General features: G+C 51.4%; 1 pseudogene across 1 annotated transcript in view; it reads right to left on the reverse strand.

The window, feature by feature from the left end:
* Nucleotides 1–26,295, reverse strand: part of LOC308057365 (hydrocephalus-inducing protein homolog) — a 251,878-nt pseudogene that overhangs the window by 208,984 nt on the left and 16,599 nt on the right. The window contains exons 6-17 of the transcript in view: nt 24,002–24,126; nt 21,220–21,421; nt 17,841–18,024; nt 13,103–13,202; nt 11,473–11,591; nt 9,186–9,409; nt 8,862–8,929; nt 6,667–6,902; nt 5,759–5,859; nt 4,349–4,484; nt 3,701–3,865; nt 255–407 (exon numbers count right to left, since the gene is read on the reverse strand). The product of the transcript in view is annotated as a hydrocephalus-inducing protein homolog (transcript). The remainder of the gene's footprint in view (nt 1–254; nt 408–3,700; nt 3,866–4,348; nt 4,485–5,758; nt 5,860–6,666; nt 6,903–8,861; nt 8,930–9,185; nt 9,410–11,472; nt 11,592–13,102; nt 13,203–17,840; nt 18,025–21,219; nt 21,422–24,001; nt 24,127–26,295) is intronic.

Consider the following 26,295-nt stretch of genomic DNA (forward strand, 5'->3'; position numbering starts at 1 on the left):
AGAAAACAAAGGGAAAACTTGTAAAGATGATCCAGACTCCTTTCTGCACAAACGTCTATGCAAGCTGTCTACTTTACTGAGGGGGTGCCCCAGCTAAAACTGCCCCCAGAGCCAGGCTCCTCTCGCTGCGTTGGGACGGAATATCTTGCTTTCTCTCCGAGACAGCAATATGGAAACGTTGCATGTAAAAATCAAGCCACAGGCTGCTACAGACCAGTCAATTTTCATTGGGAAACAGCCCCACAGATACTTACCATCTCTACACAGAAGGATGCAGGGATGACAGCCTGATTGGAGAGGTGGAGACTTTTGGACGCATCTTGCAGAACTTCAATACTGCCAAAATTTATCTCCCTCGGATGCACGTAGACAACTGGTCCTTCTCCAACGCTCACTAAAGAGACATTCTGCTCCAGGAAGCAGGTAGGAAAGAAAAAAAAAAGCAGGGGAAGTTAAAAAATACGAGACAGCTCTAAGGGTCCTCCTCAACGAGGCGATAAGTACGGCTGTTGGAAGTTTTCAGCATTGCAAGGCTGAAACAGAAGGCCCGGGGCAAGTGCAGGCTCGGGAGCGATCCCATCTGAAAGCCACAAGCTCCCGTTCTCAGGGGACAGAGAAACCCTGGGTCCCACGCTTTCCTTTCCAGACCTCCTCCACAGTTAGCTCTCCTTTCTCTGCCTTGTGCCTGCTCCCGCTCCTTCTGCCGCTCAGCCTTGCCCCAAACCTCCCTGATCGCTGCTGCTGCACAGCGACACTTGGACAGTTACTTCTTTGACATTCCCAAAATGCACCTCTGAAAACCAGCACAAGCCAGAAGCGAAGCAGGCTCTTCAGAGCAGAGATCGTGCAAGTTATGGCCTCTGATGTGTGCCTAGGTGTATTGCCGGTATGACATGAATAACAGGCATTAATTATTCATTACATCATTCAAGCGGTGTTTTTTCTCTTGACAGTCAGACCCAAAAAGCTTTCTCCTTGCAGAACTGGCACAGACTACTGGAGGAGGAACACAGATCCCTTTGCTAAACCACCTTCCCACATCATTAAAAACAATGAGAATTTGTCCAGTCTTGCTGTGGATTTCACTGGTTCCAAACACCTCAACACTTCAACAGGATCTGAATGCATAAAACTCCCAATGCTGACCAGACGCTGTATGATTCACTGGAGGGCACAGAGTACGATTTAACCGAAAAAGAAACCAGCCTCCACCGTGTACAACCTTTAATGATGTCTGGCTCAAGGAAGTGGTATTGACAGCTGTCAGAATCACCAGCCCAACTCAGCCAGAAGCAGCAGCAGCATCCAGAAATGCTCATCCCTTGACAGGGCACTGCTGCGTGCAACTAAGCACCAAAAAAAATCACCTACCAAGGCTGGGGCCTCAAAAATAAGGAACTGAAGCCATGCACGACGATGCATGTCTGGGTGATGCTGCCCAAAGCTCCCAGGAAGGAGGAGCTGCAGGGAAGAGCTGCGCCTCGCCAGCCAGCTCAGCTTCCTGGTGACAGCGGGACAGCAGCAGCAAAGGTAGGGCAGAGCCCTTTGGGGATGAGCAGAACAACATCTGGAGGATGCCCAGGTGAGCTGGCTTCTGTCAGACTGTGTACTAACACCAGGCACCCTCACCACCAAGGAGAGGACTTCAAAAACCCCAACCCCTTTGTCTACAGGGTTCTTAAAAGGGACAAGAAAAATGCCATGCAACAGCGTTACAGGCAACATGGCACAGGGAAAGGAAGGCAGCAAGAAGAGATGGCAGCTCTGCCATCGGCAGTATTGCCACAGCTACAGACACAGCCACCAGCCACCCCCCCACGCCCCCCCCAGCACCGCTGGCTTTGTCAACAGGTAGGTCATGTCACATTTGATCACTTAGGAACGAAGAGCATCTGACCCTGGCGGACAGCTGTGCTCGAGTGCCCGCTTATTCTGACAGCGGCCAGCTGCCAAACCCCCTGCCCGCGGCACACGAGGCTGCCTTGCCACCAGTAACGCCAGGGCTGGGATTTACCAGCTCCTTCATGCAGATGATACACACCAGACTGGAGCTGGCACGTGGTCACCTGCAAACAAAATACCTGACAACAGAGCTGTGGAGGGACTCTGCACAACCTGGATGAAAGATCTGTACCACGTTCCGCCTGAAACGGTGGTAAAGACCAGGCATCGACACTGGGCACCCCAGCCTAAGGCAAGAACGAGCTTTGAAGTTCTATTGGAACACGCTGCAGCGATTCCCAAGGTCAGACTTGCAGCCGTACGGGTAGGATCTGCCACCAGCGCAGGACGTGTAACAAGACAGCCAGCTCTTCTGCCAGCCCAGAAAGCTTTGGGTGCGTCAGCTACCAGGGAACTGCTGGAACTGCACTGCAACCAGAAGACAGACCTATAGAAAATGCAGCACATCTAGTCCTTTCTTTAGGGACAGCTATGATTCTCCAGCTGAAATGCTCGCCCTTTGGGCAAAACATCGACACGTTCATGTCCAAATAGAAAAGATTACGGTAAGGTCAACTTTCAATTTATAAATTGTTAGCCCAAGGGTAAAAGCTTTTCAAGGGACCTGCAGCTCAAAAACCAGGTGACAGTTAAACAACTGGCTATTCCAGTGGGGAGAAACCCTCCTCTTCCAGGGAAGCATGCCTTCTATCTGCGAGCAACTGTTTTGTCAAACGTGAGACTTCCCTGCAAAGCCTGCATTGCCTGGCCTTGCTGTTGACTGGTTTACATGCACATCCCCAGCAGCCTGGGGTGAGATGATCAGTAGCATCCAGGGGATTTGGCATCATCGTTTCAATTCATTTTATAAAAAGTTTATATCCCTGCATTTGCTTTCAAAATGCCAGCCTTCCTTTCCATTACAGAAAGCTTCAGGTTCTCAGGAACCCTCTGATATCCCCTTCCATGCTCAGAGAGAGGACAAGACATTTTAAAACAGCTGCTTCAAAAGTTAATCTCCTTTTAAATTCAAAAGGTTTTTAAATTAAATTATTAACTAAATTTGTTCTCTGTTTCAGCCAGTGGAAGCCAGGACACCACATACAACATTCTCTTGCCTACACTTTGTTGCTGCTGTACATGCCTGAATGCCAATGTCTTGTAGGAGGCTTTAGTCCAGGAATGCTTCACCTCACCCCTTTCCAAGTTTGGTAGGGAAAAAAAACCAACAAAAACAGTCTGTGCTCCAGATGCAAGCAGCGTGGAGTCTCATGCATCTTTGGCTGGGGCTTTTGGCAAAGAGATACGATGGATATTTCTCAGGCGGGATGGACCTGACTTTCATGAAAGCTTAAATCCAGCTTTACAGAATTCATCATTTCAGCACGGCCTCCTACACCGCCCTTGCTTTAGCGGCATGCAGCAATGTCCCCGTGTGCTCCTGAACAAAACTTCTAATGAAGCAGCAGTTGCTGCTCATCTAATAATGCAGGAGAGCGAGAGACCCAGGAATTGTTCTGGGTTTCAGGCTGGGCTTGTTATCCCGCCTCACACGCCCATAATTAAACACATCTCAGACACCTAAGAGGACACCACCCTTCTCTAGGTATTAGCTGTTACTTATGCCACAAACCCCTTCTTTCCTTGTCCACACCAGCCACATATTATGACCTTCTCCCTTTCCCTGGCAGAACCCCTGTACACTTTATGCCCCACCAAGATGAGTCACACAAAGGCACGCATCTCGCCTAGCACTCACCAGCGGGAAACTTTCATTCCCAAACACTGAGACACTAGCAATAGTGTCCTGCCTTCCTATCGCCTGGGCTTCCAGCATAAACGGGATCTCCACCGAGCTGTGAGGCTGGATAATCCCACACGGCACAGGGCTGGAGTACCACACAGCAGCATCCTCCTTGTGCTCCTGTAAGGGACAGAATCAAAGACAACAATTGTCAGAATGTGACAGAACCTCAGAGTCTGAGGAAACTTCAAGCTCCTTAACATCTACCACAGCAGCAATTCACCCACATTTTTAAAAATCCCTAGGAGAAAGCAGAAAAGCGCAACACAAGGTGCAAGATTTATATGGGGCTAAGTAGCATCCTCACAGGGTCCAAAAGCTGCTGCACCCACAAACACCCACTCCGGTGCTGGTGGCCTCCTTGCAGCCGCTTTTCACAACCTTCAAAGTTCTTCTGCATGAAAGCACCCCAAAGACTAGAACCAAAACTGCTTCCTAAAGAGTTCAAACCGCTCCTGAAGTTCATATTCAGGTAGCCTCCCGTTCTCTGCAAAACTTTAGGTTTGAACACTAAACAGCAAGGTCTTCTCCAAACCCCCTTTTTTTCCTAATAAACCCCTCGATAACGACGTTGGAGGGCAGGAGGCGAACGCAATGCCAAACCTGAGGAAGGACTGCATAGCAGCCTGGAAGATCGCTGTTGTTCACAAGGGTCAGTGTCCGCTCGTAAGGGAATTTCAGAAAGCACCGTCCGAACCTCAGAACAGGGCTGAGCACGTGCAGCGGAGGAACCACACACCTGGGTGAAGAGATTAGAATCTCTAATTAGAGTTAGAAAGAAAAGGGAATTAGAGACACTGAGAGACTGTAGAAGTTGTTCACTCCCCAAACAGCGTGAAATAGACACAAGGCATTTGTCTCTGCCAGATAGACATTTCCTACCTCTACAGCAATCACTCACCTCTAACTTCTTTTTTCTCAACAGCCTCTTGTAAAGGAGGGGCAGACCCCGAGACTCCCGTGGCAGAGGCTGCCCAGTGCCCTGCCCCAGTGCTCTCTCATCAAGCTTTGCCCCTCCTTTGCCCCGGGAGGCCGGCAAGGACCCTCCCACAGTCCCAGCAAGGCACGAGCTCTGCGGGAGCCTTCCTGCTGAGGATCAGCGCTCCCCAAAGCTCAAGGAAAACAAGACTCCAGCATCTCAGTAAAAGCAACTCCCTCCTCTCCCGTACCGCTCTCGCCCTGCCTGAAACCTCAGCCGCTTGCCCCCGTGATGGAGGGCACCAGCACCGCCTGCCTCTCGCACTGGGTGACCAGCTTCTCCCAGCTCCTGCAGCTGCCTGGGTCCTCCACCCACCAGCCCACACACTGACTCTTCCCATTCCCACTCGTTTTACAAAATTGCAGCCCAGGCACCGCCTGGCTGACCGCCTGGGAGAGGGAACAGCACCAGCGAACTGCGTCCCTCTTGTCATTAAACTGGCACCCGCTGCGGCGCAACGCCATTGAGCGTGGCTGCAGCAAGAGCAGCTTTTGGGTTAAGTCTGGGAATGTTCATGCTCAAGAGAACCAGAGAAAGCTGAGCTCACCTGCCACACCAAGGACAAGTTTCCCCTTTAGTTTCCCCCCACCAGTCCTGCCATAAGCCCCTTTCCCATTTGCACACGCCTTCACTAACTGAGCCAGACCCCAGCTTTCAGCAGGCTGCTCGCTGCCTTCCAAACAAATGCTGCATTTTGGGCCAACCCAGCACAAGCCCACCGCTTGCAGGGAGAAGCAGGGGCAGCCCTTTGCAGATTCGTTACTCCTCAAGTCCCAGACGACAGGCCAACAAGGAATATAAGCACTGTTGCCTTCAAAACAGAACAAGAAAGGCACGGCCCTGAGCACTGAGCACAGGTGCTTCTCAACACGGCCGCTGGCAAAGCACGGCTGTGCTCACAGCGAGCTGGGCAGAACCAGCTCATGAAGCACCATTTCTCCTTTGGGGCGGCAGCCAGCACACCACACGCCAGGCAGCGTGCTGGGCCTGGCTACGTGGGGAAAGGTGGCCAGCTGCAAGGAAAGCGCCGGTACCTGGCTGTGAGAGGCAGCGCCAACACCTCCTGGCCAACACCATCCACGTCCAGCACCAGCGCCAGCTCGTATTGCCTCACCGTGTTGGAACACAGGGTGACCTGGTAGAGGAGAAGAGCAGCGTCAAATACTTCAGCACTCCCAGAAGCCATCAGCCACGCACGCGTGGTGTCCTGCACTTCTCCTTCCACGCTAAGGAAAGGGAGCGTTTTGCCTTGGTTCTGCTGCTGCTCCACGTGTGGACCACTGCCTTTCCCAGGAACAAAACTCTGCTGACAAACCCCACCTGTGAAATACACCTTGCACACCAGGGCACGTGTAAGCTAAATCAAAGCACAACTCATGGTCTACTCACCACTGTATTAAGGGACCAATTTTTCATCGCATCTACAATAGCGGGAACCCAGGGGAGATCTGTTGACTTTCCCAGAATGAGTTCAGCTTTACAGTGGGAAGCTGAGGGCAAAACGTGGCCCAGCAAAAGCTGTGCAGTTTGTTCATGGCTGCTGGAGCTTTCTCAGCCCCCGCTGCAGTGAATGCAACTCATCCTGCTCAACAGGAGAGGAAAAATAAGACCGGGAAGAAAAGCAAACTGCTTTATGCAAAGGCATCTCTCTTTTCAACAGCCACCTTCCGTCCTCACCCTTCCTCGGCCCCCTTCAAATCAAACAAATCGCTCTAAGCAGCTCAGAAACACATGCACGGCTTCTGTGCTTGACCACACGATACGTGATCCTTGGCTTACGACTCTGGAAACAAAACGCTGCTCCATCCCAGAGTCCCTCAGCTAACAAAAGCCCATCTCTTACTTGGTTATGCCCAAAGCCAGCAGCGCTGCAGCCCTCGCGCGCGTCACTGATGCTGCAGCTCCACCTGTTGAAGCACGTATGGCCGGGCTCATCCCATACCTGGATATCCAGGGCTCCTTGGGAGCGGATGATGCCTTTGCAAGGCATTATGGTAAATTCCATTGGCTTGACGTGATGTTGGGCTCCCTTCCTCCAGGACAGGCAAGCGTTGTCTGAAATCTGAGCAAAACTGGTGACGCTGCGCTGTCCCGAGCCATCGCCAGGAATGCGAAGGTTGAAAGTCACAGGCACCAAGGAGGTGTTAGTGAGGCGACACGACAGGGTGTGAGGAAAGCCTGGGAAGGTGAGACAAATATCAGTTAAGTCCCCAGTTACGCTGTGATTCCTGCTGCAACTCTCCTGTTAGGATAAAACCCTGCTTGGATTTGAGCTCTTGTCAATGTGCACGGCAGGTAACTGAGAAGCTCAGGGAGGAGCGAGTTGTGGCTGAAGTTGCCTTTTCTCTCGACGGCCGAGCTTGCTTCCTTGGGCAATGGGCAGCGGTGCTGGTGCTGAAGAGCACAAGTCTCTCTTTAACTGTGAGGAACCCTCTCACCTGCCCCCAAACCAGCCCCAACTCTTTCTCACTGACGAGCGTGCATCCAGACAGACCATTTATCCTGAAAATTCAGCCTGTAAAATTCCCCATTAACTCCATGAACATTCCCCCGGTTTTCAATATATGAAAGTAGCAGATTTTCCTTACTGTAGCTTCTCTTCAATAACAAGGAAGGACGAAATTGGGCACTACAACATGATGCACAGCACTCTGATGCAGCTTCCCTAGGCAGGATCCTTAAGGCAGCTCCTGTTTCGGGGCAGCCAGACTGAGCACAGCACGACTGAGCACAGGACAACTCAGCCCACCCCACTGCAGGCAAACCTGACGCTTCCTTAGAAACAAGCAGGAACGTGTCTCGCCTTACCTAACAAACGGGGACATCACATCCTCGCTGCCTTTGATTACTGCCCGCAACGCCTGACATCACTTTAGCTCTGACACTTGCTTTCCCTAATGGAAAACCAGTGATACAACCACACTGGGTGGCAGGGGATGTGCTGCAGAGGCAGGACACCAGCCCGCAGCTTGCTCTGGAGCGGACACCAGCTCTGCCAGAAGGAGACACCTCCCATGCCCTGCTTACCAAGCGCTATTTGCATACAGACAGGGAGGAAAACCACCTGCAGGCACAGCAGAGGTTTCTCCCGTGCCCATCAGCAGTGAGCATTGCCCACCACCAGCAATTACTCTGGCCGGGGGGCAGGGGGGGCACAGAAAGGACACGCACAGACTGCACAGCCCCAAATGGGACCGAAGTCGCCAGATGCAGACAACAGTCAGCAGCACAGTTCCAAGAAGCAAAAATACAATAGCTGCCTTCAGCTGAAAAGGCCTTGTTAACGAAATCAGATTAAGTAGGATGAACCTCCTATTACACAACCGTATTCCTGCCGGTGCGTTTCTTGTGGGTTTATTTATTCAAAAGGAAACACAGCAGTGGCAGAGTGGTGACGCAGGGAGAGGGGGAAGTGGCTCGGGGAAGGTAATGAGCTTACTTAAAAAGCCCACAAACATCATGAAAACACAGAGGCATCCAGGGCGCAGAATGATAACGGCCCTTCAATCAATCCACAATTGATTTCACATTTAAGCTTTAGATCGTCTCAGTAAAAAGCCTTTTGTGAGACTCGAGATGGAGAATCAGAATCTGCATTTCAATGGAGACACTGGGGCTCAGCCACCCGCTCCGTCAGCGCTTCAGCTGGGGAAGGAGAAGGAGCCCACATCTCTGGGGACATCAGTGCCCAACGCAGAGCTACTGCCTGGGCTTATTACCGGGCAGGTGATAACGAGGAGCCCTCACGGCACAAATCAACTTCTCACACTAAAGGTCAAGTGGGGTAAGCATTCGCCCCGAGCAGCCACAGGCTAGCGTGTGGCTCAAACGCCCTTCTCCTTCAGCCCCAACCCCTGGGCCCTTCTGGGACAAGGGCTTTCACCATCATTCTGCCGCCAAGGATTGGCAGGCTGGGGCTGAGCAGGCTCTGAGGGCACCAGAAAAATACTGGCTTGCTATTCCTTTGGCCCTGTTTGCTCTCACAACAGCAAAACACCACCTGAGCAAGCACCAGCCCTGCTTTTAACACCCTGAAGGCTGCTGTGGAGGAACACAAGCGACAGACGCTCTTCAAGTGCTTCATTTCAGTAAGGCACAGACCTCCCGACCTGCGGTCCAAGCCCAGGGCACACTCACCAAAGGAGACATCACCGAAGTGGAGGGAAGGTACATTGAAATGGAGAGTCGGTCCAATGACACAGCCCCTGTAAGGACAAAGGCAGAGGAGGAACTGGCTTGGTTAAAAAGAACTGCAAAGCATTCAGCTTTTGTTACCACCGGGACAGATAAAAGCTGGTCTCAGCACCACAGTGGGTTTCAAACCAACCCGTCACCCTCGTGCTCGACTAAGACATTAGACAACACTTTTTGCTCTGCTCCATCACCAAATGAGGTAGGTGGGAGATGATTACCCAGAGATGGCTACAGATGTGCCCACCAGGCTCCTAGAACCCTCCTCACCTGACAGTCAAGGTCACAGGCTCAGGGGATCCACCCACACTGAACCGGAATTCTTCTGTGAATGGCCCCAGGATGGTGGAACTGAAGGAGATCCGGAGGATTTGGAGGCCATCTGGTGAAATGATGCCCTCCTGGGGGTGGAAGGAGAAGCAGGAGCCCAGAGCCGTTGCTGGAGGAACCAAGCTGAAGGGGGCATCGATGACTCCTTTGTTAAACAGGATCGCCTGCAGCAGCAAGAAATCAAAATGGAAATACATGAGGAATCTTCCTTCCTTACAGAAGGCTGATTTCTTCTCTAATTAGACATCTATAAAAGGCAGAAGATACTGTGTGTTGCTGCTTGGCTGAAGCTAAAGAACACGCAACGGGACAGGTTCTTCCTTTGGGCTTTTGCATGCAGAACAGCGATAACTTCACAGAAACGGAGTCACCCTGGGCTTATTCCACTGACACAGAGCAGTCCACTGGGCCTTGCAGGGCTGAGGATGTGCTCAGCATCACCAAGGCGATGCAGACCTGCCCCAAAGAGCAGCAAAGGGCGGTCGCAGCATTACTAGCGCATCGCCACCTCACTGCTTCTGCTCCAGACGAGCCCAGTCCCGCCAAGGGCAAAACACATTCAGCTCCCATTGCCGCCAACAAGCTCATCTGATGTGGAAAATACCTCGGGACAGCCCTATAACCAGCTTCAGCAGCACTCCCCGGCTCTGCTAGGGTACGTCAGTGAGGCTCATTTTATTCTTTTCTTTCATCTGAGAGTCTCTCTGTCTTTGCTCAACCAGACACGTCAAGAAAGGGCGAGAGTGAGGTGCATGGCAGCTCCACCTAGTCTAAAGAATTTCTCTTTCACAAATATTCGCAGCCATCATCTGCTAATTTACCATTATTTGCTGTTCCAACAAGCGACGCAATCCTGCGGCGCTTGGTGAGATTCAGCTCTCTTCACGTTCAGCAAGGAGCGCCCACACCTGCCTGTGAGTACCAGCACGCTGCTGGTCACCAGACCTACCCAAAAGCAAAGCTCTACAGTTTCCGATGGCTGCAGGTGACATCCTGCCATTTCTGCGCTCCCAACTACCTGATCTGGAGGTTTTTTCCCTAATTTCTGTCCCCACAAAACCTGTCAGAAAAACTGAGACAGAAGCAGACATACAGCCCTTATTTTCCAGTTTTGCAGCTGCTGTTGAAAACATTCACCTATTCCAACTCTGCACTGGTAACTGGAAAACTGCTCATGTGTTTTACACCTTAGTTACAAATTGCACTTAGGGATCCTATGCTGAGGTTTACCTCCAGTCTGGCTGCTCCATACAGCACCTACAGTATCATCTACTTATTCACATTTTCTCAAGTAATGAAAAAAAAAATAATTTATATAAATAGACTCCTCCATAAAGTATCAGCATTAAAAATGCATAGAGCGCACAATATTTTGGAAAGAAAACCCCTTAACATGTCCTTCCCTGCCACAGTCAAGCTTTTGAAAGTGTCTGGCACGACGTATTGCCTCATTTTCTACCTCTTTCAGTTGCTGTATTTTTTTTGGGGGGTTAGATTTTTGGGGTTTGGGGGGTTTGTTTTTTGGGTTTTTTTTGGGGGGGTTTGGGTGGGGGTTTTTTTGTGGGTTTTTTTTTTTTTTTTTTTTGACAGAAAACTTGCCACCATGGGTGGGGGGAGGGAAAGCTCCTCTGCTTCATTTCCAGAACTGCTCTGCTCTGTTCATAGAGCCAGAGGGGCACCAGGTCTGAAGGGTGGCAGGAGGCTGCTCAGCAGGGACAGCGCTCCCGGTGCCTGCGCGGGCAGCTCTGCGCGGGGAGGCTGCCCGGCTTCCCTCCGGCGCCAGGAACCAGCTGGATGCACTTCACTGAAAGGTGTTTGCAACGGACTCGAGTTGGAACACAACACGTTTGTTCCAGCTGCTTTTTAACCACCAGGGTACAAAGGTGCAGTGACTCTAGGGCTGAAACAAAAGCCTCTGGATCCCGACCTTTTTGACCCGGTGTTGCTTTCATGTGTCAAGGGCTGGTTTTTCCGCACGAAGCCTCCCAGCTGGTCTCAAAGGGAGGTTGCCAAAAAGCAGCGACTGGGGCTTTGGGAACAACAGACACACCCTTCAGACCCCATCAAAACTATCCAGATTCCACAAAACCTCCCACATTTCACTCACGTCAAATATTCCGTGCTCACAACTGCCGGCGTTGCCAGAAATCCCACAGGCCCACAAAGCTCACCGCTGCCCCAGGAGCCATCAGGATCCACCCCAACCCCGGAAAACCCCACTGCTCACCTCATAGCTCTGGGCTGATCCAACAAAAACCTTCCCGATGTCCAGCTGGTCAAAGCTGAAGCGCAGCTGGGGCCCTATGCCGCTCCCTTTGATGCGCAGGGGCAGCCTGGTCTCACGGCCTGGGGAGAGATCGCCATGTCAGGACGGAATTCCTTCTGTTCGCCTGGATTTTCCAGGCAGCCTCGGAGTCAGTCCCTGACTCCGGGCTGGGTGGCACCAGCACTAGGTGCTCTGCGAGAAGATACAGGACCCCTCTCTTCCCTCAGAAGATATACTTTGGGGCTGGCTTCTCATTTTTAACCGAGTCCTTGGGCTGCTTTATAACTTAGCAATCACTTTGCACCCTGAAGAAGATATGCTGCGCATAAAAGACGATTTCGGAATTCCTTCCCATGCACTTAGACAACCTTTGAAAGCCGTTCAGTGAAGGCACAAAGCTCACAAAACAGAACCAAAGATAAAAACCTGCTGTCTGTATCGCTGCCATCAGAGACGACCGCACAGGAGCTGAGAAGGAAGAGCCCAAGCACGGCCCAGCAGCCGGCTGACAGCCGCACCCCAGCAGCCTGCGGAACCCTGCGCAGTTACCGTATCAATAAAAAGCTGTTTCCTGGCCTTTGCATCCGCCAGCTTGAAGCAGTAAGGAAGGGATCAAAGCAGCTGGGTTAGTGATCTCAGCACCCTCCAGAATGGGAGCCTGGCTGCTGGGGACCACGGGCCTCGCACCTCCTTCCTCTTAGATGGGGAAAATCATTTCCCTGGATGGAAACCTGACAGGGACCTCCCGCTCTTGAAAACCACCTCAAGCAGCACCACACAGACGGAGAGGAAGGACAAGGTAACCTGAACCACGGAGCTTGCTGCAAGCATTCCCTGCCCCGTGCCAGCACAGCAAAGCCATCACCTCTGTAAGGGCAAAGGCAGCGTAACTCGGTGGGTCAGTGATAACCGCTGCCAGCAAAAGACGTGACAGCACTTCTGTCAGCCAGGAGGAGCATAAAGCTTGTCTAGCAGACTGCTCGCCCCGTGCTTCCTGGGCAGGGAGCTCACCCTGCTGAGGGCAGCGAGCCCTGTACAACACTACGCAGATGCAGCACGGACTTGGAGCCACGAGGTGACCGGTCCCACGCAGGGAGAGCGGCACACGCCTGGTACTTTCACAGACACCCTGCGCTCAGCGGGGCTCAGCCACCTACGGTCTGGCAGCGCCTGGAGAGCGGGAGGTGACCCAGGGGCAGGGAGCACGATTCACTCAGCTCCTACCGCCTCAGGAGCCTGGCAGTGCATCCATGGATCCAAGGCTCAGCTTGCAGGTCTACAGGGGCTTAGTGCTCGTCCACCAAAGCTCTTCTGCGGCGCAGCTCTCTGGCCTTTACAAACACCTTGCAGCAGAGCAAATGCCTGGTAGGAAAGCTTATCCCCTCGCTGCTTTGGCTGCTCTAGAGCCATCAGTGGTCAGAGCCAGGCATCCCAAGCCCTGGCTCTGCACAGACCAGCTGGAAGCCACAGGGACAGCAGGAAGGTGCCGGCGCTGCCCTTCCTAGCAAGTCCACGGGGACCAAGTGGGCTGGAAGAGTATTTGTGCCCTGCCTTTGCGGTGGGTGGCAGGAGGAGGAGAAAGGAGCCGTACCTGAGATGTCGCAGTAGACTGTTTGTTGATAGACTCGGGCTTCTCGGGGTTTGAAGATCACCTTAACTTCAATTGAAGAATTTGGCCAGACATCTCCCTCCTAAAACAGAAGCAGACAACAAACCATTTATCCTCAAACACTACATTTCTTGTTTGCAACCACAGCCCTGTAAGCCTTTATTTAGAGCATCAATGAAGAGCAAGAAGCAAACAGCACTTATCCAGGTTTGTAAGACTTTGGAAGCAGCTGCAAAAAATGTCAGTCCCTTACCTTTACTAGCACCTGGTAAAGGCTTTTTTTTTTCCTTAATTAGGGTTCTAATAAAGGAACCCAACTGGCTGGCTTCAGCAAATCAAGCATTTCTTCAGAAGTACCAGCTGATCTAAGCACAAGGCACCTTTTTCCTCCAACCCTTCCCTTGCATCCCTGTCTCCCTATGGCCATGGGAATGTTTTACCCAGATCAGAAGAGAGTCAGCAAGTCAAAGGGATTTTTCCACTCTTCGTTACAAACGTGCTGCCTCTTATACCCTCAACCTGTACATGCATGTAACTCTTTAATGGATTCTGGTGAGTCAGGGCACTCGGCACCAAGTAGAACAAGCCCTCCTGCCTGGGGAGCAGTGAAGACCAGGTTCCTCCTGCCCTGTGCCGCCAGCACTGAGCCAGCTTGCAGGCTCCTCCAGCTGATGGATGACCTGAGAAGGGAGCTGAGAGTCACATGCAGCCCGGTTCTCTCTGCAAGGTGTGTACATCCCTGTTTCCCTGAACACAGGCTCAAACAAGAAGAGATGGCATTTGCTTACAGCTCCACACCTACTGCAACCAGCAAGCTCTTTTCCTTGCCAGGCTCTTGCTCCGGGATTTAAGTCCGGCCCATGGTACCAGTGTGTGCGCAACCGCTGCTTCCTCAGGGTCTTCATTCTCTCCCCCTCTCTCAGAGTCCTGGCACTGGTGCTCAGTCCCAGGGAGCCTTGTCATGTGTTTTCAGAGACATCCCTGGCTTCTAAAGGCTCTTGCTTCTTGCGACCGGTTTCAACAAAGGCACCACTGACATTCCCCTCCGTCCCCAGCACTACAAATGCTTCCTCATCCATTTGTTGGCATAAATATATGCGTCTCTGACAACCGTAATAATATTTTAAAGCAATGAAAAAAATAAGGAAGACCACAAAAAGAACAGTTATTTTTCTATGCACAAAGCTTGATTCTGCTTGCTGCTGGGTATTCTCCGTACTTTGTCCAGAAGAATCTTGAACTGACTGGAGCCTCCAGCACTGCCGCAGCATAAATATTAAACAACTATAATACTTCCCATCAACTTAGCACATAGAGCTCAGAGGCCAGCCCCCACAAAAATTAAAGAGCTATGACATGCTGAGTTACTGGGCTGCACCTACAATGATTCCCTAATGCACAGCCTGCTCAGAGGGAAGAACAGGTAGAAAGAACTGTTTCCAACTCCAACAAACCAAGCGTAAGAACACAGAAGAAACAATAAAGTCACCTGGATTTTTCTCAAAACCTAGAGAAAACACTTTGCCAGATCAAATGGACTTTGTGTTTCTACCCAGCAAGCAACTGGAGGAAGATGAAGCATTACTATACGATAACACACTCGCTTGAGGAAGCAAACTGGGGACACCAGCCTGCAACCCACAGTCAGCGTACGAGACAGCAGATCCCTCGGGTCCTGCTGGGATGCTGCACAGACTCAAAAGCGTCCAGAGAGTAATCTTGAATTTACAGGAATAAAAGCCTTTGGGGTGCTGCTCCAAACAACATAAGCTCTGCTACGACACCTGGAGCTTGCCTAAGCCGAGCCACTGAGAAGAAACACTCAGATGACGGATTTCCCTGGCTTGGCTAATTAGAGTCTAATAACTCACCAGCGCTCCTCACCCAGCTGCTCGCTGTATGTTTAACAGACTGAATTCAGTGGTCTCACCCTGGGCAGGCAGTCCCTGGGGGGGCGGGGGGTGGGGTGTGCATTAGGCAGCTGCTTGCATTTGCTTCCAGCCTGACAGCTGTAGCTGAACACACACCCCGGCTCACCGGCGTTCTGCGCTCCTCCTTAAAGGGCGCTGTGTGGGCTGAGCTGCCCAGTGGTGCCCTTAGATCCTCCAGCTGCTGGGGTCCTCTGCCCAGAGAGCTGCTGACAGCCCTCGCTCGGCTCCTGCGTGACAAACTGTGCCTTGCCAGGCTTACCAGCACCACCCGCCACACAAACCATCGCTGCTGCTGTGCTGAGGAAGGACGTTAATGAAATGCTGAGAGTAGTGACGATGCTTGAGGTCTTCATCTTAGAGGGGCACCAAGCGGGGAAGGAGAGCACATCCTGAGCCTTCAAACCAAATCTCTCCTTCCACTGGGGCCAGAAAACAAGCTTCTGGCAGCCTAAGGCAGCAGTATCAGTCTTTCAGGTCAACTATCTAACAAAGTACTCTTTTGCTGCTCGTTTCTGCTGGATCACAAGTCAGTGGTACTCACTGGTCTATTTTATGTGCTGCCATCAGATATATTGGCCTTGTGGATGCTTCGGGGCAGTTTGGTTATTACTCAGAGGCTGACAGAGGCAATACATCTCCCGTTAACGGAAGCAAGCGTAACACAATTCATAAGCAAAAACGAAGCTAAGCAGGAAAGGAAGAAAATTAAAAAGAACCGTTGGCCTGGTGAATATGTATCTGCTAACAACAGCGCGCTTTTCCAGCTGAGTGAGTTTAGCTGACTTTGGGATTCGATGAACTCCAAGGCCAGCACATCTGTGACAGAAATACAGCCGACATCTCCGATAAATCAAATCGGAGACACGCTCAGAAAGCCAGACTTACACAACAGCTTGTCTCCCACAGGCTTGGATGGCTGCTCAGAATGTTCATGCTCACATGCTAATTCCAAAATCACTGCCTCCTTTTTTGTTACTATTTTCATCCACAAGTTAACCCCATACAGGCTGAAATAACCCGCTGCAGCTTCCACAGAGAGCAACACCTGGCAGCTACCGGCCCGCTTACACAGCAAAGCTGCTGCACAAACCCTGCAAAGCCACCCTGCCCAGAGAGCCTTTCCAAGGCTATCGTCCCTCCAGCGGCCTCCTAACCTCTGGGAACCTCCAGCCGCTTCTTCCAAGGGTTTGATTCTTTCTGTAGGGTTCTCCCAGGGTGATAGGTGGGAAGAGCAGCAGCCGCTTTTGGCCAGAAGGTCCGAGGCAGCAAAGTCCAGGCTCTGGCGGGGCCCCTCCAGCAGATTTACACGGCGCTGCCAGAAGGGGCCTGCCCAAGCTAAAAGTTACGGGGCTGTCACCGGGGAGAAGGTTGTGGAAGTCGGCGGCAGTGCATTCTTAGATTTTACACTTGATAAAGAGGAAAAAATACTAACATTTGATGTGAAGACACCCATATGCCGGGGGGGAAGACAGACACCAGCGAAACTCTGAATGTGAAACTCATTGTTCCACAGATCATGGAATTAATGGGAATCAGAAGATTGATAATGCTGGACAGGACAGAAGGGGAGAGGCTCCTGCAGTAGCCCACTTACGCTCAGTCCTAGAGCAAACTGTAACATCAACACAGCCATTTAGGAAAGGTTTCCACTCAAGACTTGAGGCCAGGCTACACTCTGGCTCCGTACAGCGCTACACGGAGCACCAGGACTCAGCGGGCAGCCAGGCTGCTGGACCTCACCCTAATGCACTTCAGGAGCCCAAGAGCAGGTTAAGCTCGTTATGGAGCTATAGTCGGCTGTACTGGAGCAGGAGCCCTGGGACACGCTCCAAAACCGGCTGACACACTGCAGGATGCTCTTCATGTTCAGCTGATCAGCTCCCACTCCCTGCTACAGCCCTGCTGCTCCGACACAGGCTCTTGGTCACATCACACTGCTCTCAGCTGCGGCGGTGTGAAACTGCAGCTGTGCTGACATGGGGGGCTCTCAGCCTTGTACGGGCTATAGGAGCAACCAAGAAGAGAACATGATCCCCTTCCTTAAAAATAAATAACAAAACAATAGTTTCCCCTATTTTACAAGAAAGAAGAGGCTAAGATTATTCTAGGGTTTGCTCCAAGATGAGAAGGGATTTTACACTGCTCAGACAGCAGGCATTCATCATCTCAGACCATGCAAATATTCAGAATCAGGGCTCTAGTTAATTGAAGGACATGAGGTTTTGTTTGCATAAATACAAAAGCAAAAACTTTTCTCTAAGCGTGCAATAGAACTCAAAAAAGTCCGTTTAAACCCGCCAGCCTTGCGTGCAGGCTCACAGACGACACTGGGAGGGAGATTCAGGCACGGTCTAAGTCCAGATTATATGAAGGGATTGGTCTTGCCGCAATTAAACTTGGGCTGAACTTGCCCTCCTTTCCATAGAGGACCTTTTCATTCTTCAGTATGTGAACTAATACTCATGGTTAATCCCCACACACTACGTGTAAGGAGTGCCCTTATATATAACCATCGATACCTCGGAACACTGTCAGGACACTTAGGAAGTGCCCTTAATTTACAGCCCTTGCAGCAGAGCTCAGCTTTAGGCAGGCTCTCAACGCCTGCCCGGAGCTCGCAGTTTAGAAATGCTTTTTGCAACAATCTCTCCCAGCCTCACTAGAAACCTCACGTCTCCCTCTAGGCACATCAAGACACTGATGCGGGGATCTGCCAAGCGACCTCATTCAGGGAGAAGGAAGAGGAGGAAGAGGAGGAGGAGGAAGGGAGGTTCTCAGCTATCACTTACCACTGGCTCAATGGCAAAAATATCATCAGAGAAAAGCATAGAGTCTTCCTGCACCTTTGCCCTCTGGTTCTGGAAGGCACGGGAGAGAAGGGCAAGGCGCTCTTGGAGCGTGGGGTCCACCGCGCGCTGCTTGAGAAAAGAATTCCTCTCATTCTCCTCCTGCTTCTGCAGCCTGCGACAGCGCCTGCAGCCGTGGGGAGAGACAAACCAAGCAGATCATTTAATAAACAACATATTTGCAGAGACTGTCATGTAAGCACAGGAGCAGCAACGCACTGGGGGAGGAACAGCAGCAGCAGCTCAGCGAGGGGCTGACCCCAAGCCACGGGGTCCCAAGCAGATCAGGTTATCACTCCTGCACTGGCACGGCAGGCACTTTTACGCCACACTCACAAGCTAAGAAGAGGGGTTTGAAAGCTAGCAGCCCTCAGGAGAGCCTCCTGGCTCAAAGCTACTGCCACGACTAATGCACAACCCCACCAACACCCTCAGATGGCTTTGCCGCCCATAGAGGTGCTCGGGGGAGACGGATGGAGATGAAGGAGCACCCACTGCAGTGCTTCACTGGGAAGCGGAGAAGCAGCCGGGCTTCAGCTGCAGGTTACCAGCATCACTTGTTTATCTTCCCTTTTGCACCGGCAGGGATAAGCGAACTGGCTGCTCCGTTGCCTACACTGCCATCCAGCAGAGGATCCCAGAGCACTTGCAAAGCAAACTAATGCATTCGGGCATCGCATCACTTGAGTGAAATTAACGGGTTTAGGTGCATGAAGCCAGAGGCCCTGAGAGCCTTGCCTGGCATTGAAACAGAGCAAGGTCTTAAAAAGATTCGTCAGGATGTGTTTGGTACTGTGCTCTGGGTGATGCTCTCTTTGTGTTGAGGTAAGAGAGAGATGGCAGGGCCTATTCCCTCCCACTGACCACGTTCAAGTAGAGGAATGTGCTCTGAATGATTAGAAAAGGTAAAGGCCTGTACTCTGAATAATTAGGAAAGGTTCCATTGAGGATGTTAAAGGAAAACCATGAGTCAGAAGATCATTGAACAAAGAAAGTTGAAAGGTTTACTCCACCTAGATCCCACCTATTATGAATAGAATGATTAGATGTCGAAATCAAATGAATATGTATGTAAAGATGTTGTAACCTCTCAGAAAAACTGTATAAATTACCCGACTTTTCACTGAAAACTTCGGAGCTGGTTTGTCCGGTGCGAATCGGTAGCTCCCCAGTGTTGCACGAAATAAATAAAAGACAAAATTAGTCTCCGAGCTGTTACTCTGTGCCGTTTTGGCATCAGCATTAGCCAATAAAGAAGTCAGCACCAGCACCTCTGAATCCAAACCCCTACATCCAGCCTTGAACCACTTCACCTTTTTCCTCTTTTGGGCCTTCTCCACAGAGCTTTGACACAGGTCACCTCTGCCTTACTTGGTAGTTGTAGCAGCAATCATTGCAGCGTTGAAAGCTCACAACCGAGAGGTGAGGAGGGAGCACTGCTGCAGAGCACTTGCTTCCCAGCTGGCACGTGGATGTGCCCCCTTCACGCTCCAGTCCCCTGGCCACCAAGAACCAGCAGGTGACTACTCGAGGGGGGTGAGGGGAAGGCTCCGTACACAGAAAATCGAGGCAACACGCTATAAACAGGACAGCAGTCACCACCCAGCTGAATTCCAATACAATCAGCAAGGAAACACAGTCACGGACGTTCCTAGCGGCACACAGACAGAGCCTCGGGCAGATGCTGTCACCGGTGCCAAAAATACTTTCTTTGGCTCGCTCCCAGTGGAGTGTCGTGGGAAATGTTTCTCCATGGCTGACCTACAGCGCTGTGCATGAGGAGGGCTTCCAGCCACCGACATGAGCAACCCTCAACTCAGCCTTCAGCAACGGACAAGAATTCCACCACTACATCCCAGAAAGTCCTGCAGGAGGGAGACAGAGCAAGCCCCTGGGTAGACCTTGTGACGAGCCAGGTCTTTCTGGGTGACAGCAAAGCACAGGCTGCTGCACTGCCTCCTCCCATTGTCAAAGTCCTCTCTGCTCTCAAAAGATCTCAAAAGCTGCTCCGACAGCAGCACAGTGGCCTCGGAGCCATGACCACCCCTAAGACTGCAAGTAAGGAAGAACAAAGCGCCCTGGTCACAGTAAAGAACACAGGCTGGCATGAGATCAAGCGTCACTGCAAAAAAATTGGGGAAACACGTTAACTCTGGCGAAAGCTGGTTGCTTCTGAGGGGACAGAGGATCACTCAGGGTCCTGTCTGAGACGGGCAGCTGGGGAGAGATGCGAAAAGAATGGCACAGGGAAGTACTAAGAGAAGGTCATGAGATTTTTTCCTTTAGCACACTGCGCTTGCACCAAAGTCACACACTGTGCAATTAAAAACAGAGAACAGTGGGAAACTAGGTTTGGCCTTCAAGGCATTTCTGACCTAATTACATTGAACTTTATTTGCTCAGAAGCCCTTAAAAAGTGCTCCAGTTGAAGGCAGTTTCCTGATCAGCTCTGGGTTCAGACTAACTCCTATACACCTACAGCCGTCCAACTCTGAAAAGTCACACAAGGACTCCCTAAATCACCCCAGCTTTGAAGTGTTGTTTCCAGTGCCTCCCCCTGGGCCAGAAGCGTTTCCTTGCTGCCCCAAACGGAATTTCAAAGCTTCAGAGACACCCTCTGGAGAGCCTGCCCCACCTCTCAGCACCGTGAAGACACAGGTGCTGACGCCCAAAGGCACTTCCAAGTCCTGTCCCTGACTTCCCCGCAGAACCCTCCACCTCCAAACTCTCCCCAGCCCCGGAGAAGGGGCAGGGATACCTCGTTGTGCTGGAAGCCGGGACAGCGCGAGGCAATTCAGCATCCTACAGCCGGATGGCCTCAACGTTCGGGGCCAGCAAAGCACCCTGCCCTGCGCACTACTGCAAAAGCAGGCTGAAGGAGGTTGCTGTCCTACCAGAGCTGGAGGGGAAGAAACTGCAGTGAATATCACAGCAGGTACGCTGCCTGCAGCTGTTAGGTGCTACTGCTCAACGCCGTCCCAGGTAAGGAGTGCCGACACTTTCTTCAGCCTCACAGACCGCCTGCGAGCCCAAGGACCAGGTCTCACTGATTTAGGGCTCCCACAGATGGGAATTTGCTCTCCGAGGAAATGCAGCCATTGCAATCAACCTTTCCTCCCCAAAACATCAGCTGGAACATGGATGGAACCAGAATGGGAAGCACCGAGCTCCATTACCCTGAAGCCCAGGGACACAGACCCAGATGCGGTGGATGCTTTATTTCTCCTACACCATCCAAAAAAGCACCAACATCCCTCTGAGGCCGTATGGTAGTTTCACCCCTGGGCAGTGTGTCTTACTGAAAGGAATCTTTCCAACGAACCTCAGCTTCTCCTGATCCTCCTCCTCTTGAGTAAGAAAAGCCTTCCACTGGAAGTGGGCTATGATTTTACTCCGGTTGTGGATGACCACACATCTGTGATTTGACAGCGTGATGTAGGTCTTCCCAACTGCCAAGGAGTTTCTGTCCAGCCTAATGTTGACATCTTCAGCGGCTCCATGAAGGCTTGTGTGCGTATCTTCACCTAGAACAAAGCAAAAGGCAGACATTGCTCATCGCCCTTGCTGATGGGAGTACAAGGAACGGAGGAAGCCACAGGGAACAGAAGTGTCACAGCTTTTAGCTGTGTGAGCAGTTCCACAGATCAATATATTTATTGCATCCCGAGAGCTGCATGTGTACAGCATGAGGATGTCCTGGGCACCACCTTAAGCACCTTATTTCTGGGTGGGCTTGTAAAGAATTATCCCCAAGGTGACACTATCTACAGGGAGACGTTTTCAGTGTGCCCAGGTGGCCTTTGGGTCACCATCCCATGCGGGTCACAGGGAATTCTGCATCTGAGTCGTTCAGGTGACTCTGAGGAGGCCCCACCTCGGTCACGGCTTGCCCAGAGTCTCCTGCAAGCACGCCACCAGGGTTGTGTCTCTCCTGATCCCTTGTTGCCAACAAGCGAAGGTGCCTGGGGCATGCAGGCAGAAGAGGGAGATAAAAAGAAACAGGCAAAGTGACAGCCCCCGGCAGGATGGGACGCAGATGAGAACTTCACCGTGTTGGAGCAGCAGTGCCCTCACTTGCTGTGGGTCTGTGAAGATAGGTCGGAACGAGACCGGTGGGGCACGGCCCACACCCACCTGCCCATCACAGCCCTGCAAGTCCATTTCTTCTGCCTGGAGCCTGTCGGTGCCTATGCCCGAGCGTGCAAGCCTGCACCGAGCATTCCCAAGCTGTCCCACAACCCGAGCGAGCACACCTTTGCTTTCCGCCTCAGACCGAAGAGGAGAGAGCCCCTGGCTGCGCACAGCAGCCGATTAACACCTGGAGTCTTGCTGGAGCACCTGCCAGCCCTTCACCCTCCAGAAGAGATCCCCACCAAAGCGTCCCTCACTGCCAGAGCTTCCAAACCTTCATTCTTCCCAACCAAGCAACTCCCGGGAGTCAACTAAGCTCAAACTTGAGCACCGAGCCTACTCTGCCTGTTGCAGGTGAGGGTCTCCCAGGTGAGAAGCAAACCCCAAACACGAGACATTCTCCGTCGAAATGGCACTTCTGTGGAGCGTGTTTAAAGCCTCAGAGCCAGCCCCAGCTGAGAAGGGCAGCGACCCGGCCAGCCCTGGAGAGCATCCCCCTGCCGAGGCAGAGCCTTCTCCTCGCTGCACGGGTTACAGCAAGGCAGCCAGGGGATGGACCTGCCTTTCCAAGGCTGCCACGCAACAGCACGGGGGAGAGCTGGCTGCCTTCTGGGTGGACTCCTTAAACCCTAAGCCAGACACAATGCGGCGAATCACAGTCGTGCCAGAAGAAAGAGAGCCCCTCTCTTGGAGGGAGGTTGGGAATGAATCACCCTTCAAACAGATCTCTGCAGCCATTGCCTCACCTCCACACATGAAGAGTTCAGCCTTCATGCCTGTATAACCTCAACTTCTCTGCTCTTAAGGGAGCCCAGGAGGAGTGGGAGGGATTCGTGGCCAGAGATGAGTTATGTTGCGAGAGAAACAGCAACGTCCCCATGACTGGACAGCCTGCTTTCTATAACAGACAACCCAGCGTACAAAAATAACCGAGGTTCAGAAGCGTTACAGAGGCAGGCGTGCTTTATAAGCCTTGCCTTCCCCCTCCACTGAATCCTCGGCATACGTTGGCAAGCAGAGGAAGCAGGACCCAAGAAATGGGAGACATGCACAGTGCTTTGAGCATGTACAACTCAGGTTCATGGAAACATGACCTAATGCTCTATGGGACAACTAACTACGGCAAAATAAACTCCACTAAAACTATCATGGTCTCACTTCTAAACCCATGGCCACGTGGGTCTTGAAATAATGGGTATAGTTTTGATCTTCAAAGCCAAGCTGAAGCCTTTGAAATTTAATTGTTCTTTCTGCCCTTCTCCAAAGTACAGAGCAGCTTCTATATGAAGACTGAACAGGATTCCTTAACCTAGAAATCACACAAGAGATAGTGTAAAAGCACAAACGGCCTGGGAAAATCCAAAGGAGGAAAAATTTGTCACCATTTGTCGTAAAACAGGAACCCAAGGGCCTGAAATAGTATTAGTCAGAAATTACAGAAGTGTAGTACCAGCACTTTCCCAAGGAATATTCCTTCCTTTGGAACGTACTGCCATGGGAGCCTACAGAAGCTCATAGCTACAAACCCGCAAAGCAACTGGACAAAGGCTTGGAAGGTAAAACCATCAGAAGTGATTAAACAAAGATGGGAATAAAGCCTCCAGCACAGAAAAATACTAACTCCAGGGCCCACGAGGCAGAAAGCACATACACTGCCTGCTTCTACACGCTTTGCTGAGCATCCCCTACTGCTGCTCTCCTGGAGAGGAACCGGGCACACAGACACACTTACACTTACGCTCCTGGCTGACACCAGCATCCCCCAGGGAGAGACCAGCACACAGCCACACAGAACAAGGGCACACTCAGCCTTTGCCCCTTACCTGCTCACTTGAAGCACCAAAACATGCAGAGGTTTTGAAAGAAAAGGGTTTAGAAAGAAAAGAGTTTAGAAGGAGCCTGCAAAGCAAGTTTAACAGTCTTCTGCTTTGAAGGACGCAAAGCGTGGGCACCATGCAGTGTCCAGCACTTACCTGTGTCGTAGTGTACTGTCAGGGACCCGGAATAATCACCCGTCTTCTGTGGGTGGAAGTCCACTGTTACTTGCACGGCATCGCCAATCCCAAGAGTCCCAGCAGAGCGATCAACAGAGAAAGGGCTGCAACACAGAGAGGCACATCAGGATTACTGTGGGACATTTGGGGACTATGTGGCTGTCTCGCTCACTTCAGCTCACCTGCGCAAGCAAGAAGCAAACAAACCACAGATAGCAGAAGAAAAAGAGAAGAGACAGTATCAGAAACTGAGCCACCAACTCGACTCCTGAAGAGCTCCAGCCCTCAGAACATCCTATGCTATAAAACGACCTCGTCTCCCCCATACCCTGCATCCAGTTCTCTGCAGCAAGGCTCAAGAGTCTGACTGCTAGCGGTACGATCGGAGGAGGGTTTTTGAAGGGCACAGAGATGGTGAGGGTTATTTGCATGCACAGCCTGACACGGACTTCCTCAGGAATCCGTCTTGTCCTGCCACCTATACACCTCAAGAGATACAAATGTCAAGGCGATGCCTGTCCCAGTGAGATTGCAGCCTGGAAATCAGACAGGGAGAAGAGAATTTCTTCTTGAAGACCAGAGAATAACTGGAGTTTAAGTTGCAGAATTCAACTCTTTTTTTTTTTTTTTTTTTTTACCTTGAAAGCATCCTGGTTTTGCCTAAGAAAGGGCACATTTTATCAGTGTTTCAGTGAAAGCTGCTCTAAGCAAAGAAAAATCTGTAGGAGTGCAAAGGCACATTAGAGTGATACAGAAACAAGAAAACAAGACACAAAAGGAGTACCCATTTACAGCCTGAACAATTAAATCTCTAGCTAAATGAAGCACCATTAGCAGGAGCATATCGAGGCAAGTTTAACAGGAGGTTTTCGGTGTATTCACAAGCAATGCAGTCTGGGGCTCCGGGTTGTAATCCAGGCTTGGTAACTGTTTGCTTGGCCCGCTGGAGGAATTCTGTGCAATGCGTTGGAAATAATGATGAAAAGGTGTTGGTGTACTTCGGATTTAACACGAGCAATTATGATTTGTGGCCAGGTAAACAGCTCTTGGCTGACAGACACATAATTCAGTTCTTTAACGCTCAGGGAAAAGTCAGATGCAACATGCTCCTGCACAACAGCAGCTGGGCTTTGCGGCTCCTGTACAGCCTCACTTAGAAAGCAAAAGGTACTGGCTTTAGTGCTTTGCTGGTGGTCAATTTGTCACCTCAAAAACACCTTCCAGAGAGTTTCCCAGTGATTAGGGAATGCAGCACACAAAAATAATGAGAAAATCAGGAGCCATGCACGAGCTGAGCTTCATTCATGGAAGTAGTGACAGCTGATGAAATTGCTGGAGTTAGTGCTCATTAAGGAGATATTGCTGCAATTAGGGGCCTGACCTGCTCCCATTACAACTAGCAAGAACATCACCAGTGACTAATGGGGAAGCACTGGGCCTGCAATGTTCACGTGCTGGACCTGAGACTTTTGAGAGGGAGGAGGAAAGCCAAGGTGCCACCAGCCTCAGAACCGGACTGCTCTCCATGGCCCTGCACCTGCACTGGGGGTTGTGCCTGGTTATACTGGGCAGGGCTCTGCTGGTGCTTGGCTGGCATCACTGCCTGCTGGGGGAAAGGCACAGAAAAATTCCCCCCCACCTTTTTTTTTTTTCTCCCCCCCCCGCCCCCCGCCCCAAACATGGCCAGAACAGAAAAGCTGCTGTTTAAGGGCCACAATTCAGCACCACCTCCTATCCCGTCCCCTTGTCTGCATACCCCTGCCCTCAGATAGCTGGGATGGGAATGACACTCCCGAGGATGACTTCAGGGGGTGCCCGAGAAAGAAGGTATCTTCCCATCTTCAAATTATCAGAAGAAGAGGATCCCACCGAGGTCAGGACTCATTCTCAGGACTGAGAAACAGAGCGCAAGTCAGACACCGCACCTCCTGCCTCCCACCCCATGCTGTACCCACGGGACAACTTTGTTACTGCTGTCGCAGCTTGGTATCCCTCACGTAGACCTGGTTCTCCAAGACCCAGAGGGATGCAAGGTCCATGCTTAACCTCAACTCTGAACTTCAGTGCACGTCACTAAGCTGTTCCCTGCAGCCTACAGATAAGAGATGCTAAGGAAACGTCCCTGACACACTAATAGCCACATGAAAGCCACTGCCAAGAGATGAAGCTGGCAGGCTAAACTCTGGCCTTTTAGCCATTAATTGTGAGCTGCTCTTTAGGATAATTCTTGTCCTGTTAGATCTACCCTGTTAGTGAATCACTACTGCTCCTGA

Source organism: Falco punctatus (genome assembly GCF_963210335.1).
Source record: "Falco punctatus genome assembly, contig: scaffold_28, whole genome shotgun sequence".
Taxonomy (NCBI): Eukaryota; Metazoa; Chordata; class Aves; order Falconiformes; family Falconidae; genus Falco; species Falco punctatus.